At 40.2% G+C, this 17,381-nt stretch overlaps 1 protein-coding gene across 17 annotated transcripts in view; it reads left to right on the top strand.

Annotated features, from left to right (window-relative positions):
• The first annotated feature begins 333 nt into the window (after positions 1 to 333).
• The window catches only part of ARPP21 (cAMP regulated phosphoprotein 21), a 157,252-nt gene continuing 140,204 nt past the window's right edge, over positions 334 to 17,381 (top strand). For 10 of the 17 annotated variants that reach the window (XM_032409048.1, XM_032409047.1, XM_032409046.1 and 7 more), the window contains exon 1: positions 1,113 to 1,979. The gene's annotated coding sequence lies outside the window, so the exon portion shown is untranslated. The other 7 variants (XM_032409051.1, XM_032409054.1, XM_032409053.1 and 4 more) reach the window with 4 other exon arrangements.

Genomic DNA, 17,381 nt, shown 5'->3' with positions numbered 1-17,381 from the left:
TGAAATGCTGGATACTGTCAAAATGAGCTTTGGCAATTCCATGCAGGCATGTACAACTATAATTTTGCTTCACATTAATAACACCCTAGCAAAGAAGCCCAGAATCAAATGCCTTGCTCTCAGCTGGGGGGCAGAAAGCCAGAGTGATATATCTTGGCTGGTGACCTATAATGTTGGAAAAGTAGGCTCTACATTCACTCAGGAAGGGTGGGCGGTATTCCGGAAATGTATCCCCATTCCTCCATGATTCCTTTTTTTTTTTTTCCCCCTTTTGGTAGTGAGTGCCCCGAGACAATGAAAAAAAAAAAATGAATTACAGATAATAAAAATAGCACATCTCCAGAACAAACGGGAAATGCAGCGCTTTAATTTCTTCGGATGTCAACTCTGTTCCCGGCCCCGCGCCCTACCCTGCCCGGCTTTCTGCGGCACCGCTGTGATTCTAAATCGGCCCTCGGGTGGGCAGCGGTCTGGGCAGTCGCCCACAGGGAGTGCACTTGGCGCTGCACGCCCGGACTTTTGGTCTTGCTCGAAGCCGAGAATCTCTGAGAGCTCGGAGGCTACGGATTCATTTGGGTCGAGTGAGGTGTTATTACTGTGGGATATTCTCTGCAGAGTTGGCCGGGAGAGTGAGCAGCGGAGGAAGGGAGTGAGCTGGGCTTGGGCAAGTGTCCGCAGGAGTCGGAGGTGCCCCCCGGAGAGGTACGCCGGAGGGCTCCGGCACGGAGGCGGGGAGCGGGGAGGCGGTGTGGAGGGGCAGGGGACAGTGTGCCAGTTTTCCCTCTGATTAATGACGCTCACGCTGCCGCGCGTGGCTCCGGCGCTTTGTCTCCAGCCTCGGGGCTGGCGGAGAACTGCCGGGGGGAATGGATGGCACTGCGCGCCGGGCGCACGCGGCAGGTGCCCGCGCTCCTTCTCTGCCAACTCTGGCCGCGCCCAGTGGCAGAGGCTTTGGCCCCCGCAGGCGCCTTGCCCCAGCCGGCTCCCGGGTGTGGCGGTCCGGGGGGCTGGAGGCTGCGGCCGGGGCGGGGACGGATGCGGCCGGGGCTGCGGGGAGGAGCCGGGCGCGTGGGAGGGCAGGGACTGGCGGAGGGGCAGGCGGCGGAGGCGGGGAGGCAGGGGCGCGGGACAGAGGGACGGACGGAGGCTGGCTGGCTCGGGGTGGGACGACAGAGTGACAGAGCAACGGACAGGTGGAAGCAGTTAGACAGCTTGAGTCAGGGAGAGCAGAACGCTGAGAAGAGGCAGAAGGAGAGAGAGAGGGAAAGAAAGAGAGGGAGAGAGACAGAGGGAGAGGGAGCGAGAGGGAGAGAGAGAGAGGGAGAGAGAGAGCGAGCAGCACTCGCGTGCATCCTCCCCTCCAGACGCCCTCCGCTGTCCGAAGGAAGAGGCCAGGGCACTGAGTGGGAGCTGGAGAGCGATGCCGGCACAGAAGACCGGAACAGGGACCTTGAATTGCTAGTGGGACCGAGACACGCCGAGGGACCGACAGACCGACACACGCACGGACTGCCAGCCGGCGCGAGTGGCAGCTCCGAGAGCAGAGCGCAGGAGAGCGAGAATCCAGCGCTGAGCTGCCCGGCTGAGCGACAGTCAGGCAGACAGACGTGCAGAGGGACAGACTGGCAGACAGGAGGCGGGGGCTCCTTCACTTCCCGAAGCCAGCCGGGCAGAGGAGGCGGCGGCGGCGCCCCCTGAGCTCGTCCGGAGCAGCGACAAGCAGCGGGGGCAGCGGGGTCGTCAGCCAAAGCCACCACGGTCGCCGCAGCCGCGCGTGGATCCCAGCCGCCGACGCTGCAGAAAGCTCGTTTTACTAGCAGTTAAATAAATCGACCAAAAAAAAAAAAAAAAAAAGCCAAGCTAAACCAAACAAATCCAGCCAATTCAATCATTGAGAAACAATATTAATAAAAATCAAAAACTAAATCAAATCAATCAAGGCACCAAGACGCTGGGGGGATACCCACTGTTCGGTCAAGGTAATAATCAAGGTCTTCCGACGTGAACATTGCACGTCTTTTGTGATTTTTTTTTCTCCTCCTTTCTGCCGTATATCTGTGTTTTTCTTTAGATTTGTTTCTCGTCTGTATTTCTCCTTCATGTTTGTAGAAAACTGTTGATGTTATACATGTATTGTGTTTTTATGTTTCATCAACGGAGGGTAGACTCCCCTCCCCCAGATGAGGCTGACCAGGAAAGCTGGAAGAGAACTGAGAAGGGCAGTTCTTTTCATCAGAGAAGTCTACAGTGATTTAGGCAGGTTTCACGGTAGAAAGTTTGGGACCCTCTTATTTCATTGGAAAGAGAACTATGCAAGAGGCAAAAAAGTTGTAATCAGTTTGTTGTTCTTGCGGGACTCAGGGTCTGGCTCCCAAGGGCTTTTGGGGGAAAAGATATTACCTTTTATTTTTACATGTTTTTGAAATCTGTGTTTCATTGCAAACTCCAAACTTAATGTGTTCTGTCTTAGGTTGTAGATATGGTGGTGGAATTGAGCTGAATTGATCATATATTTAGAAAGTTTCTTAGCAAGAGAAATGGACTCAGTTAATGTTTATGCATAGAAATAGAGCTGGAGTGGATGTGGTTGCTGACAGGTGCTCAGGCTCAGCACTTGATCACCTCCTTAAGATACAAGATAAGGACAGAGACCAAGCCTAAAAGGAAAGGCAAAGGGGGCATTGAAAGTTACAAAGGGATGGGAAGCTAGTAAGCAAAGGGCAAGGCTGGTAGAAATCATTTCTTGAGAATGTGTTCAGAGTGCAGATACCCATTTTGATTTCTGATTTTTAAAGGCTAATGGTATGACACTTTAGACTCTCCAAAAAGAATGACATTCCCCAAAGTTGAATGAATCTGTACAAGATTTTGCTCAAATGCTGAATAATTCCAAATGATTTCCACCTCCTCCTCACTTACTTTGGAGATCAAAATCACTATGATTGTTTTAAGAAAACAGAAATGGAGATGACAGGAAATCATTTTTCTTTTGGTAAAAGTTAGAAAACCTTTGACATACACTTTAAAATAAATGCACCTACTCCTTTGATCCTCTGTATTTGTGTCACCATGGGACTTGTATGTCTTAATAGGATTTTAGTTAATGTCATTTTCACAAAAGACAGTCATTTGGAAGCCAAGAGCTCTAGCTATGTTCTGTTCAAATAGCCAAGTAATGTACTATTTTGGCAGTAATCGCTTCTGCTGTACTCCTAACGTGGATCACATGTGAAAAATTATGTATGTCCTCATTTCAGGATTAATATGGATTTGTAAGGTATGTATTTGTGTTTGATCCCGTATTTCCTCTTCTATCCCATTCCTTTACTTCTTTTTATCATTTCAACTAACAGAATATTTTTAAATTTTCTGGGGAATTTTAGGATATTCTTTAAGGAATACACTTCATCACAAAAGATTCAAAAGGCTAACCTCTTACTGTCCTTGCTTATCAATACTATTTGTTTGCTTTGAATAATTTGGTTTATATGCAGTTTTAAAGACATTTAGATGCTATGCATATATGGCTCCGTTCCTCTTGACATGACTTACGTTATTTGATAAATAATAATATAAATCAATTGCTGTAGGCGAATGCCTACTTAACAGAATACTTGGTTTAGGTAAGGCATATTTAAAGAAACTTCTACAGCTTCAGAAATTGACTTTGAGCTTCTCAGTGACTTAATTTCACTACAGGCTGATTTCTCTTTTACAGTATTCAACTCAGACAGAGACAGGTTTGTGTGAGCTATTAGATTTGCAAATTGCTGATCTCCCAGTGACTTTCCCTCTTAGATCCCAGCTGAGTATGGTTACCTTGAGAACTGTGGCATTAGCCCTGTTAGAGCATGCTCCACTGGGGAGTTCTGTGCTGTCTATTTTTAATGCTATTTAATGAAGGAACGAGCGCCTCACTCAGCAATAAAAGAAGCATGATGGAAGACAGAGCAGTGCATGCTTTTGGATACTGGAGAAGGATATATGGAAAGGTACAGACTGGCTGCTGGATATGGTATTTTTAATTAGTCCTAATGTATTGTACTAACAGAAATCAATCGATTTCAGTGAGAGAATTACACATGAATAGTCTGCTATGTGTTTTCATAAACCTCTTCAGTAGTTCTTAGAAAGAAGACTCAGTCATTTGAATGCCTTAAAACTTAAAGGAAATACTCACCAAGGAGTTGCTGCACACATACTATTTTTCATACAAGCTGTCAGATTCTTGGATGGTGAGAAGTGCAGAAATAATTTCAGATTCCTAAAATACTGTTCTAGTGGAGGGTTTGGAGCTTGTAAAATGTTTTAGGTATAAAATAACTAACATCCTCCTAAGATATTATAACTTGAAGCTCTGCCTTGTGAATTTCTGTTTTTCTTTTATAAACTTGGAGTCTGATTCCAGAATTGTGGCAACTAAGTGAAGCTGGAAGTTTTGGTTGAACTTGGTAGAAAATTTGAGTTGTTTTCTCTCCTTATTTTGAGATAAGCACAATAGATTAACTTACCGAAGGTTAAATATTTTTAAAATGTAGATAGCAGAGGCAGCACTAATAATTTTTGGAATGTTATAATGAGGGGGGTAATATCTTAATGTTATAGTGCGTAAAACATAAGAAGCCCTCTGTCTGCAACGTCTGTATAATGTAGAACACCTGTCTTGAGGCAGACAGTGAAAACGTTCAATCAGAAAGGTCTCTGTTGTTCATTTTCATATTAACAACATGCAATAATCAGGTTATATCTTTGTTCAAAGTGAAGCTAATTAGACAAATGCCTAAGTAATTTAAAATTTAATAAACATAAGAGAAAGTGAGAAATTTTTATTAAGTGGGGAAGTGAGTTATATAATTATTATTAAATAAAGCCGTTAGAGTAACGTACAGAGTTTTTCTAGATTTTGCCAATTTCTATGAAGAATAATCCCCCCCAAAATAAACTACTAAGAGAAATGCATTATAAGGAGTTACTCTAATTTGTTGTTGTTGTGTTTTCTACTTTGTACTTCTAGAGGGGGAAAATAATTACACACTGGCTGTAATATTGTCCCTGGTGGTCATGTTGTTTGGACCACAATCCTGATACCTTTCTCAAGATTCTCAAGTTAGTGGGCATTCTCATCTGAATTCAATGTAAATTTTGTCTGTGGACAAGATAATGATAAGCTACATGAGTAGAGTGTGGAGTGAGTCAGCCCCTGAAGACACAATGTACAACATAGACAGAAGTGAATATAACTGAGGATTCTCATTAGGATTGGGAGAGAGTTTGAAGTCCATAAGGTTGGAAACTGCAAATGAACCGTTTGCATATAAGTTAATGTAATTCACCTGCTTTGCGACAAGGTTAGGAAAGAATGTGGGGCTTAAAAATGATGTGGACAGTGAAAGTCATTTCTTCAGATGGTAAGTACTGGCATCATTTTACCTGGTACCACACGGTGGTAGTGTGTTTAGAAATTTGTGAATTTCTAATCAGAAAAAGAATTGGCTTCCTTAGAAATGCATTAGGTCACCTGGAAAGTTCTGGACACATTTTAAGTCAGTCAGTGATGAACTTATAAAATACAGACTTCCTCTCTTTAGACAAAGGATTTTTATTTTTTAGGGAATCTGTGGTTCCAGAGGCTCTATGCTGACTTTGCTTTCTTTTGTTTTTCATTCTAACATTTAAAGTTAAATATGATAAATAATTTCAAGCAGTGCTATAAGTAAGTGCTGAAGGACTATTGAAGGTAAAGATGTATCTGTGATTGGGTTTGTTTTTCTCAGGCTATCTTTGCTTCTGAGTGTTAGTTTCCTTTAAGGTACATTCATGCTAAGTTCTAATAAATTGATTTTTTTAGTGCCTTATCTAAATTAATTTTGCTCATTTTGGATTAAACCGGGCCCTGGATGTTCACAGGATTTATTACTTGCATTTACATCACAACCATTTCATTGCCATGAGGATCAGATATAAGCTGAGATACAAAGTGTTTAAATTGTATACATAAATATAATATTCTTGATAAAGAATAAATTGCTTGGGATGGAGCATCAAGTTCATTAAGCAGTTTTTAATTTTCGGTAACCTTGTTACCTTTTGGTCTCAAAATCCTCTGTAGTCTGGTGATATTTTCTTAAGGTATAAAATGCCCATATAACATTTTGAATATACCTTTCTCCAATATTACTGGGACATTTCTGCACCTGCTGTGCAGGTAAACCAAAAAGTGAACTGAAATCATTATACCAAGAAAATGGAGAGCATTTTGAAAAAATAAAAGGATTGGCTTGAATACACCAAACTGACTCTCTACTTTCAGAACGAATCCTTAGCATTATGTTAGGTTCCTCTTTTCTAGCTGCCACATAGAGCTTAGTGTTGCCAGGTGGAACGAGTGTTAATCACTATCTATGGCCACTGTAGATCAATATTTTGAATTCCTCCATACACTTTTCCCAAGGAAATTTCTTCTGGCAGTTTTTTTATACCCCGGCTTAATGTATGTGTCCATGCCACATATTATATAAGATTTTTCTGAGTTTTATAATCAAGGGATGCCTATTAGGATAAAACTGCAGTTGCGACTTACTGAAATGCTGAAAAATTAGTCCAAAATTGTCTCACTCAAGGCACGTATTCATAATAAATGTATGCATTTTTAAAGTAACAAACTTTACAATTGCTCTTTCTGTCTAGCAACAGAAAATAATGTCATTTTCTCCAGGTGAAGGGGAGAGGGGGCCTGCTGGTAATCATCCCTTTTAAGAACAGGCCTCTTAATCACATTCTCACATTTCACATTACTTCAAAATGACACAACAGTTCATAAATTAGAAATCCACCATGGAGAACACACAAAGTATTGATATCTCGCTAACAAAATCACTTCTGTAAATAACATTGGTTTTAAGATAAATGAAAATAAAAAAATATGGTTTTAATTCAGAGGAAAAATTTGAGATTTTTAACAAGAAAACAGTTACGTCACTTTTTATTTCAAATGTTTTGGCAAAGTTTGAGATTTATTTGGCATATTGTGGTTGATGTTTCCACCCAGAATCACTTTGTGTAATATGTAATCTTTTTTTCTGCAGTGCTGAGACGTATTTACAAAGCTTATCTACCAAGATAAACCAGTAATCTCTTCCTGATACCCACACAAGCTAGGAAATAAGTCCTTGTGATAGGGACATCCAAAAGAAGAACGTGGTGAATTCTTAAATAGACTTAGTGCAGGAATGCTTAATAATGGATGCGCATTCCCTTACATTTGTAGAATCCTAGGTTGATTCTTTATTACGCACTAAATACTTGAGATAAGAACGAGGACAGTCTCTAGGGAAGTGGAAACCAGATGAGTAGCTTTTCTTCTGATTGCTAAGATACAATACTCACTTTAGAACATTCTCATCCCTAGAATCATACTTAAAGGGGAAAAAATGCATGTTGACATATTTTGATCTAGTTGAAATTAAGAAGCAACACCAATAATTGAGGTAAAATGTTTCGACATCTTTAGAGAACAAAATGGAACATCAATTTCAAAAAGTTTTAAGGTCCTGGCGGTCCAAATGTACTATCCCTTGACATGTAAGTCAGAAGGCCTAGCCATCCTCTTAACTGTTGAGTAACTTAGGTTGCTTTCAGGTGATCTTATCAATGTTGCAGAGGCCTAGAAGAATCAAGCGATGGGTGAAGGAAGGGCATGAAAACTCCCTGGAATTCAGGGCTACCCATAATTGTTTAACTGTTATTTGTTCATGAAATCAATAGAAAAATAAAGAGCTACTAAATTGCTTTTGTAGCTTTTATAAAAATGTATAGATTAAAATATTTCTAGAAACACAAGCTAAAATCCTCACACAAAGTTCTAATATTTTTTGATACGAAAATATCTATCCTCTGCATTGACGTGCTTTTCTCAGCATTTTGTTTGTTAAAATGTGAGTTTGGTGGAAATCCCAGCATTGCTGGCATTTGACTCAATTTAATCACCAAAAAGCTTTTGGACAGAATATGAGTAGATTCTGTGAGTGTGTGACAGAATCGAGATTTCTGCAGCATTTGCAAGCTTCAAATACTCACTGGTTCTTTACAAAACTATTAAAAAAAAAAGAGTGTTAAAAAAAAAAGAACCTTTGATTAGAAATATGGCACTTTATTTTCTTTTTTAGAGAAAGAAGATTAAGGTTTATGGTTAGATGATGACTCTTTAAGCCAACATAGCAGACAGTTGAGTTAAAATTGCTATTGAATTCTGCCAAATTAATTAATTGTCAGGACTTTGCAGCCATATCTATGATCCTATTTTTTTTATCTGGCTTTTGGGAAGGATGAACACTTTTAAATTACATAGTTTCATATTTGTTTATTTTAAATTTGCTTAAATATGTTGGTATTATTGGAATTTTAGGAAACTGCCAAATAACTGGCATAAGCACTAAGATGAATTCAAAAATCCCATTGCACACAGCTAGCTGGTATTAAAGATTTTTCATTATTTTTTCACTTAAGTGATGATTTAACTTTGGTCACAGAAGCTAATTCCTTTGTGAAGATTAAAACCTTTCTCCAACGCTGAAATTTCCACATAATCACTAACAGAGTCCTGGAAAGATAAAATAATAGAGCATGAGATCATGTTGCGTGTACATGCATTGCTCTCTGCTTGAGTGCAGTTAGACATTCTAACTGGACACCTTCGCCTTTAATTATTATTATAATTATTGTCTTCTCCACAACAATGGATGACTTAGTTTTTAGTGGGTTTTCTTTAGCATCAAGAGGTAAGGGAGTATACATAGTTAAATCTAAGAGTTTATATATTAAAACAAACAATTACACATATTCTAGGACAAGGATGTCAATATCAATTTATTCCACAAATGACCGTAACGTCTGCATTTTTTTTTTTTTAAAGATTTTATTTATTTGACAGAGAGAAAGACAGCCAGAGAGGGAACACAAGCAGGGGGAGCGGGAGAGGGAGAAGCAGGCTTCCCGCGGAGCAGGGAGCCCGATGCGGGGCTCGATCCCAGGACCCTGGGACCATGACCTGAGCCAAAGGCAGACGCTTAACGACTGAGCCACCCAGGCGCCCCAACGTCTGCATTTTTTTGGTCAGATAGGATATCAGGAGCTCTAGACAGATGTTTTGAATTCAGTGGCGCTTCCGATGGAAAGTCGGGTTCAAACTAACTGAGGGGATGTACAGCAGAGGTGCGCCCCAAGCTTATCTGGGAGGGAGCAGGTGATTTGCTGTGAGCGATGAAGCCAGGCTTTACTGCCGAGCCTCCATGGTGGTCTGCAGGTTACAGATATGTGCAAAACTTGGACTGAAGTAAAAGGTCTTGGGAAACAAGGCCTCAATATGGTGGTGTATCCACATCTTACTACTCCCCAACTTACCTCCGTAAATGCGCAGTTTAGTACCAGAACAGCCAGTCCTGGTGTCGGGCTTCTGGGTCTGAGTGAATAACAGCGTGACAGTGGCCATGACTCTAAACCTCTCCACGCGTCACAGTTTCTGCAGGTAAAATTGTGAGTGACACCCGTCCGATATAAACAAATTACTGATTAGGAGGCTTTAGCAATTTAGTGAATTCCCCATTGCTTCGATTCTCTCATTTGTAAAGTCAGATCAGGCCTACCTTGAAGGATTGAAGCAGAAATGAAGAGCTCAGCACAGGCACATAGGTATTATCCACTAAAAAGAAGCCATCATCTTTTCATATGAAAACCTTTAGAGATTTAACCTGATTACATAAATGAGACAAACTTCCCTTTAAGATTTTGTTGTTGTTGTTGCTGTGAGTAATTTAGAGTACAGCTCTCTTTTTTTCTACCCTGTAACATTTTTGGTGGTTAATATTGGAGACTAGCTGTACTCTTTTTCTGTGTCTATGAAATATGGAAGGCCACACCAAGGTCAAAACTACTCCGGGAGTGTGCACAGCAGAAGAATCCTGATGCTTCACAAGGCTGGCACCTTGTGTCAGTCTCTAAAGGGAAGGGGTGGCCCAGTTCAGGTTTATCTACAAAGTGAACATATAGATATTATTTCTCCAAAACAGTTCAGTTGTGTCATTGTTACCATCTAAAAGAGGTGACTAAAGAACCGAATCATTGAACAAGAAGGGGTCGGAGTGGATCCGTGAAGGAATAACCTTCAATCCTGTGTTAATGGGTGAAAGCTTTTAAGGGGCAGATTTGGGCTGGCATGGGAGAAGGAAAGATTTTCAGCTGTCTCTGAGACATTAAAGCAAGTGATGCCTTGGGCTTGCTGGTAGGCTCCCCAGCACCCCACAGAAGGCTTTGGTGTCTAAGCACAGAGTGAGCTGTTTGGGCTGAGTAGCTGATCTGGCCTCTGATCCTGAAGCATCTGCTCGTACTGTTGCTGAAATGAGTCATTTCTGCACTTGTGTGAAAGTGGCCAGAGGAGGGGAGAAACTCCCTTTGTAACTGGGGTTTAATCAGTTGGTTCCCATATCAGGAAATGGGAAACCACAAGGAGTGTTCAGTGCAGGTGAAGGTGAGCCGTGCAAAGCAATAAATTTGTCAAATAATTGAGCTTTATTTTCTATTATAATTTGAATATCAGCCATTCTTCTGAAGGAGAACACACTCAGAAAGTTATTTAATGAAACTTCTCGGAAGGTGTCTGAGAATAAATTTATAATCCTCTGGTATTCTGATATTTGTTGGAAAACAAACTAAAAACAAGGAAAGGGGGGCGCCTGGGTGGCTCAGTCGTTAAGCGTCTGCCTTCGGCTCAGGTCATGATCTCAGGGTCCTGGGATCGAGCCCCGCATCGGGCTCCCTGCTCCGCGGGAAACCTGCTTCTCCCTCTCCCACTCCCCCTGCTTGTGTTTCCTCTCTCGCTGTGTCCCTCTCTGTCAAATAAATAAAATCTTAAAAAAAAAAAACAAGGAAAGGGTAGACAGATTTTATATATATAATATATATAACATATATATATATAGATCTGTCTATCTATATATCATGTCCATCATATATATCTTATTATAAGATGTGTTTTATATATTTTGGCTATCGTATATATGATATATATTTACAATCGGCGTGTACCTATACCTATATCTCGAATCTGCAAAATACACATGCTTAGAGTCATCTACCTAACTCACATTAAGCAAAAAAGTAATTTGACCCAAAAGCACATTTTCTAATACATTTTTCCACTGTCCTTAGCAGTCCTTGCTTACATGTGGCAGATATTTAATCAAAATTTGTTGAATTAAAAATTGATTTCTATATTGTTGAAGGCATCTAATATTCAGGACTTAAAATCAGCCCCCAGTAAAGTTTTAATTGTATTTTTCCCCTAAAGTTTCAGCTTAGTGGACTTGACATTCATCTTCCTGAAAAAGAGAACAAAGATGTGCCCTTGTATGTGGAATTGTAACTACACTCAGGATTGTTTGGGCTCTCACAAAGGAGTCCCTTCTTCAGATCTCAGATTGTGACTAGGGCTTCTACAGGAATACAAGGCCCCTAAAACTTTAGTCCACTTGAACAAAATATATGGATCACTTTTCCATCTGCATGGAACGGAATTAAAGTCAACACTCAGTTAATATGGTCTTGGGAGCAGGGATGAAGCAAAGGCAGGTTCACAAGAAATTTCCAAATCCCCGGTACACAGAACTAGTGACAACTCATGTTTACTGGACAAGTGCCTCTGGAGAGATTAACCATAGTGAAGGTGATCCAGGGTGCCGGGAGAGAAGTCACTCCTCTAAAGGCTGAGTGAGCAGGCCATGCTGGATTAGAAGACAGGGGTGAGGAAGGGAGGGAGAAGCAATCTGGCAAACTGGGGGTCTCCAGTCCCCACTTCCTCCTGGAAGAAGAGCAGCTCTAACCAAGCTATAGGAGGGCCTGCCTTCTCTCCCTGCTGTATGGGAAAAGGAGTTTGGGGCATGGAGGATTTAGAATTCCATGTGTACACAAAATTCCATGCAGTATTTTATTATTTGCCATTGCTGACTCTCCTAGGATAAGATTATGGCCCCGATGCTTATTCACAGAGAAAGTTAACTAGGCCTCCTTCTGGAGAGTTTACTCTTAGCACCCTTCCAGGAGCAATTTGGGACTTTATCTAAGAACTAGAAATGATTTCAAATACAATTGTGGTAGACATGTGATTTGTACACTTTGCAGATAAAACCATAGCTATATCCAACAGAAGGCCATTTGTATAATCAGAGATTTGCCCAACGGATCCGGCAAGATAAGAGAGCTCTAAAATCAATTTTTCTACAATCACTAGAGAACATTACCTCACTGTTTCGACCTAGCTGTGAAAATAGGTTGATTTTGATGTTTTAAGAAAAGCTGAGGGAATATCGCTTGTTTTATCATTTATAGATTAGATCCTGGGGCTTAGGCAGGAATCACATGGGTTGCGCTAGTCGTCAAGGACTTCATAGCCGTGAGAAGAACCCAGACCTGCAAACTTGAAAGAACTCATCTATTTTACCCCAAGTCTTGGTGAACTTACCTAATGTACCGAACCGGTAGAAAGCCAACTTTTGAGTATTCCAGATGAAGTACATTGTAAACATTCAGGAAATCTAAATGAAAGGAATGTGATATGTTTTTGTACTTTTTAGGGAAGCTACTGAGTGGCCATTTGTAGAGGAAATCTGTACTTATTTCTGTATTGATTAGGTCATTAGTCCCATTTGTTCTGCTGTGCGGGAATTACTTCACTTGGCTTGCTCCTTCTGCTCTCTGAACTACCTTGCTTCTCCAGGCGAAAACTCTTGTCAATAGAGATCCAAGATTTCTGTAGTTCAACCTGTATCATTTGCTGATGCCACAGGGACAGCGATAAGAAAAATCAATATTCCTCTACTGATTCTGATTTTACCTTTGGATCATTTTTGATTGAAAGCTACTTATAGGATTGTTGTTTTGGAAACCTAATTTGCTCAATTGTTTTACAGTGTAAGTGTTAACTGGTATTTATGAGCCACCTCTTGTGTGAAAGGGACTTGTGTGCTCATGTGATGTCCACACACAAGCTACCCTTGAGATCAGAGCTGTGGCAAAGTTTCTGTCGTAGCATACTTGGGAATTCTTGTCTAAGGAAAAAGGAAGACGTATATTTCATCCTTATTTTGTTTCTTTCTTTGTAACCTGGTTTACACTGTCATATGTAGTAGCCACGGGAAGCCCAGAGATTTAGAGCTAACATAGAGATTAGGAACTGAGAACCAGGGGGGAGTGAAAGGATACGCGGCCAGGCTATGGCATAGAAGGACGTGGAAATTCACTTGTAAAGCTGGTACAGAGTGACCAGAAATCTGTCTGTGTCTGCATCTCTAATCTGTACTTGTGGCTGCCATGTGAGACAAGAACGGATTCTTAGCTCCTGATTTCATCTCTGCTTGGGACACACTTTCACCTGGTGTCCTTGGAAGGCAATAGGCTTGAGGTCAAAGTGACCTAAGTTTGAATGTCATCTCTGCCTCTCACTGGCCTGGCCAAGTTATCTTCAATTTTCTTATGACAATATTGTGGGCAGCAATACTCCCTTCATGAGTTATCATATTTAACATATTTGCCACAAAATGGAAATGTTATCTCCTTCCTGCTTTCTCCTACAGGGACTGTTTATCCATTAAAACATAGAAACCTATAAGAACATGTGTAATGAAATTATATATCAATGCTTTTTTGAAAATAGTATAGAGTTATAGTTTGAGTCATTAAATATTTTACCTGTCCACGGGTTACTGAAAAAAAAAAGAGAGATAAAATGATTTTGGGGGGTGGTAGGATTCTTTTGCATTGGCTTTTATAAGATGTTAACAATACATATCACATAGCTAGAAAAGAATTAAAAAAAAAAACACGACAGCACATCTAAACACATATCTTTACTCACTGCCCAACAGTCTGAAACAATGCTATTGATTTAAGGGACCCAGTGGTTCACACTTACATAAAAATAGATACTCAGGGTTAAGTGATTAAGTAAAAATAGTAATTAAAAATTTTTGAGTAAGGGCGCCTGGGTGGCTCAGTCGTTAAGCGTCTGCCTTCGGCTCAGGTCATGATCCCGAGGTCCCGGGATCGAGTCCCACATCGGGCTCCCTGCTCGGCGGGAAGCCTGCTTCTCCCTCTCCCACTCCCCCTGCTTGTGTTCCTGCTCTCGCTATCTCTCTCTCTGTCAAATAAATAAAATCTTTAAAAAAAATAAAAATAAAAAAAAATAAAAAAAATAAAAAATTTTGAGTAAATCAATGAAAAAATGATTTTGAAGATATCTATTAAGTTATTAGCAGAGTTTAAAGAATTGTCTTTCTTTTTTTTTTTCCTAATGGATTTACATGGTTTGGCCTTTTAAATGCATGTTGCTGGTACTCTTTTGCTCTTCTTTGTATTGAAGGCATCTCACCTTGCTCTGCACATAAGTGTTCTGTGCTATCCCTCTGTCAAGGTGAGGAAAAGTGCTACACTGTTTCTTTATACACTGCCTTCTGTCCCATGAGAAAGAGCCAATGCCAGGTGCATAAACTTATTGTCAGTCCCCCTGCCAACATGTATTTATGCAATTACTGATATTGAGGATGGAATTATCCACTTTTACTAATATGTTCCCCCTGAAATTATCTTCTGGAAAACTTGAGTTAGAATTAACCAGTGTGAGCTTTTTTCATAGACTGTCCTCAATTTGTTTTCTACCAAGTCAACCCCAGACACCTGGAGCACCACACACTCGGTCTTTGCCTGTGCATCTGTGTGTTTGGCACAGAAGGTGACGGTTGCCTTTGGCAGATGTACAAGATCAAAGTGGCCTTTTTATCCTTCTACCCTCAGGGAGTCTGTTTCTCAGATAAAGGAAGTGGTGAGGTTAACAGAAATTTCAGCTTACCCTGAAATAATAGTGAAGTACAGTAGGTATGAGAATCCTATTTATTAATTATTTGTCAAAGGCAATGGCTTTGTTAAATTATTGGACAGAGAAATTTAGGGACAATGCATACTTTTTTTTTTTAAGATTTTATTTATTTATTTGACACAGAGAGACACAGCGAGAGAGGGAACACAAGCAGGGGGAATGGGAGAGGGGAAGCAGGCTTCCCGCTGAGCAGGGAGCCCGATGTGGGCTCGATCCCAGGACCCTGGAATCATGACCTGAGCCGAAGGCAGACGCTTAATGACTGAGCCAGGCGCCCCAATGCATACTTTTTAGTAAATGAATGTTTATACTGTATTTTGTGGCCTGAAGGAAACTAACAACCAAAATTATCTTATTTATTTTCCCATTTAGTTAACCTGAGGAAATGGAAAATCTTAGAAATACTATCTATAGGTAAATATAAGGATTTATTGATAAGCAATATATCTTACCTTATATACAGAGAGGATTGCTCCAAATTTCTTAATCTGTGTAATTTATCATATGCATTAGCTAGGTTTACTTGATAAATATTGATCTAGGCCTAGGGAATTACCTGTAATTTTATTTTGGGGACTTTTTTCTGAAGAGAGAACAGAATAACAGAAAATGCATATACATGCACACTCTTTTATATGTATATATGTGTGTATATGTTGAAAAATACATAAATGTACACACATATATGTTATAGACTATTACATATGGCATAATTTATATATTTAATATATTTATATATACATATATGGTTATATTATAAAAATTATACACATATATCTAATATACTATATATTAGATGTGGTATTATATATGCCACATTATATATATATATATATTAATACATATATATGTGTATATCTATAATACTTATATATGTAAGTTGGGGCTCTGGTTATATTATAAAAAGAGTACTCCCTCTTATTGAGAGATCGGTGATAGCATGACCTAAGTTAGCCCCTTTTCTACTTTCTTTTCCTTCTGAATTCACTTATTTCACTGATACAGAACAATATCCCATTAAGGATAGGGTTATAGAAGAGTGTCAACAAGAGAGAAAACTTGCATTTACCCCTGTTCTCTGCCCATCTGCACCGATAAAATGGCAAGATGCAAATAGAAGGTAGTGTGATCAATTTATCCTTTCAAATGAAGAGTTAGGGATTTCTCTAGACCTTAGGTTTTGACTCCATAACTCTTCACCAGTGACGAAAAAGAACTACACCATCTGTCTTATAAATGTTGGCTGGTGATCTAGGACTCATATCTTAACACAAATGAGCCATCCTATTCCTTAAGCCAATCCTATTATGGAAGGAAGGAAGTGTGAGTGAGTACCAAGTATGTCCTCTCAAGGGTTAAGTCTCAGGCGAAGGCATTCTTCCTTCTGTACCACACAGGAAGGGCATCCCTGAAGCAGTGGTTCTCAAACCTGTGCGTGCATCAGAATCAGTTGGAGGCTCTATTCAGGTACAGTTCACTGGACCCACCAGCCGAGTTTCTGATTCAGTGGACCTGGGATGAGGCCCAAGTATTTGCATTTCTAACAGGTTTCCAGGTGATGCTGCTGCTGGTCTATGGACCATAACATGAAAACCACCAATCTAAAACACAAAACTTCTTGTCGGAATGTAGGTTTTGCATGATTGATGTTTCATAATCTGAAATATCAAAGAAATACTGTAAAATTTCAAAACAAATTTTAATAAATTAATTTCAGTTTACTTTGATTTTTAAAAATCATTTTTTTCAAAACATAGCATCTTAAAAGAAGAGATAAGGATTGCAAATTCCACTAGAAAAAGAGGTAGGAGGGGCGCCTGGGTGGCTCAGTCGTTAAGTGTCTGCCTTTGGCTCATGTCATGATCCCAGGGTCCTGGGATCGAGCCCCGCATCGGGCTCCCTGTTCCATGGGAAGCCTGCTTCTCCCTCTCCCACTCCCTCTCCTTGTGTTCCCTCTCTCGCTGTCTTTCTCTCTGTCAAAATAAATAAATAAAATCTTAAAAAAAAAAAAAAAAAAGAAAAAGAGGTAGGAGCCTGGATGATTATAGGGAGATGCTAGTTTCCCCTGAGGTTGTATTCTAAGAGTCTCCGGTGGAGGACTCTAAAATCAATGGAGATGACATAATCCTTAATCCACAAGACTGGCTACTCTGAGGGTTAAGAAAAATTTTTAAATAAAAATTAGTGAGCACTAGAGATGAAAACTACGAATGCAAAAATTGTGTAGACAGCAGTTTATAATAGCTTTATGCATAATTGCCTCAAACTGGAAACAATCCAAATGTCCTTCCAAAGGTGATTGGGCAAACTGTGGTGCATCCATATAGTGGAATATTACTCAGCAATAAAAAGGAGCAAATTACGAATCCACCCAATAATTTGGATGGGTCTTAAGGGCATTATGCTGAGTGAAAGAAGCCAATCTCAAAACATCGCAGACTGCATAATCCCATTTATAGAA

This window comes from Phoca vitulina, unplaced genomic scaffold (genome assembly GCF_004348235.1).
Source record: "Phoca vitulina isolate PV1807 unplaced genomic scaffold, GSC_HSeal_1.0 scaffold10, whole genome shotgun sequence".
Taxonomy (NCBI): domain Eukaryota; kingdom Metazoa; phylum Chordata; class Mammalia; order Carnivora; family Phocidae; genus Phoca; species Phoca vitulina.
The sequence above is the reverse complement of the archived record's forward strand: the minus strand, read 5'-3'. Positions and strand labels throughout refer to the sequence as shown.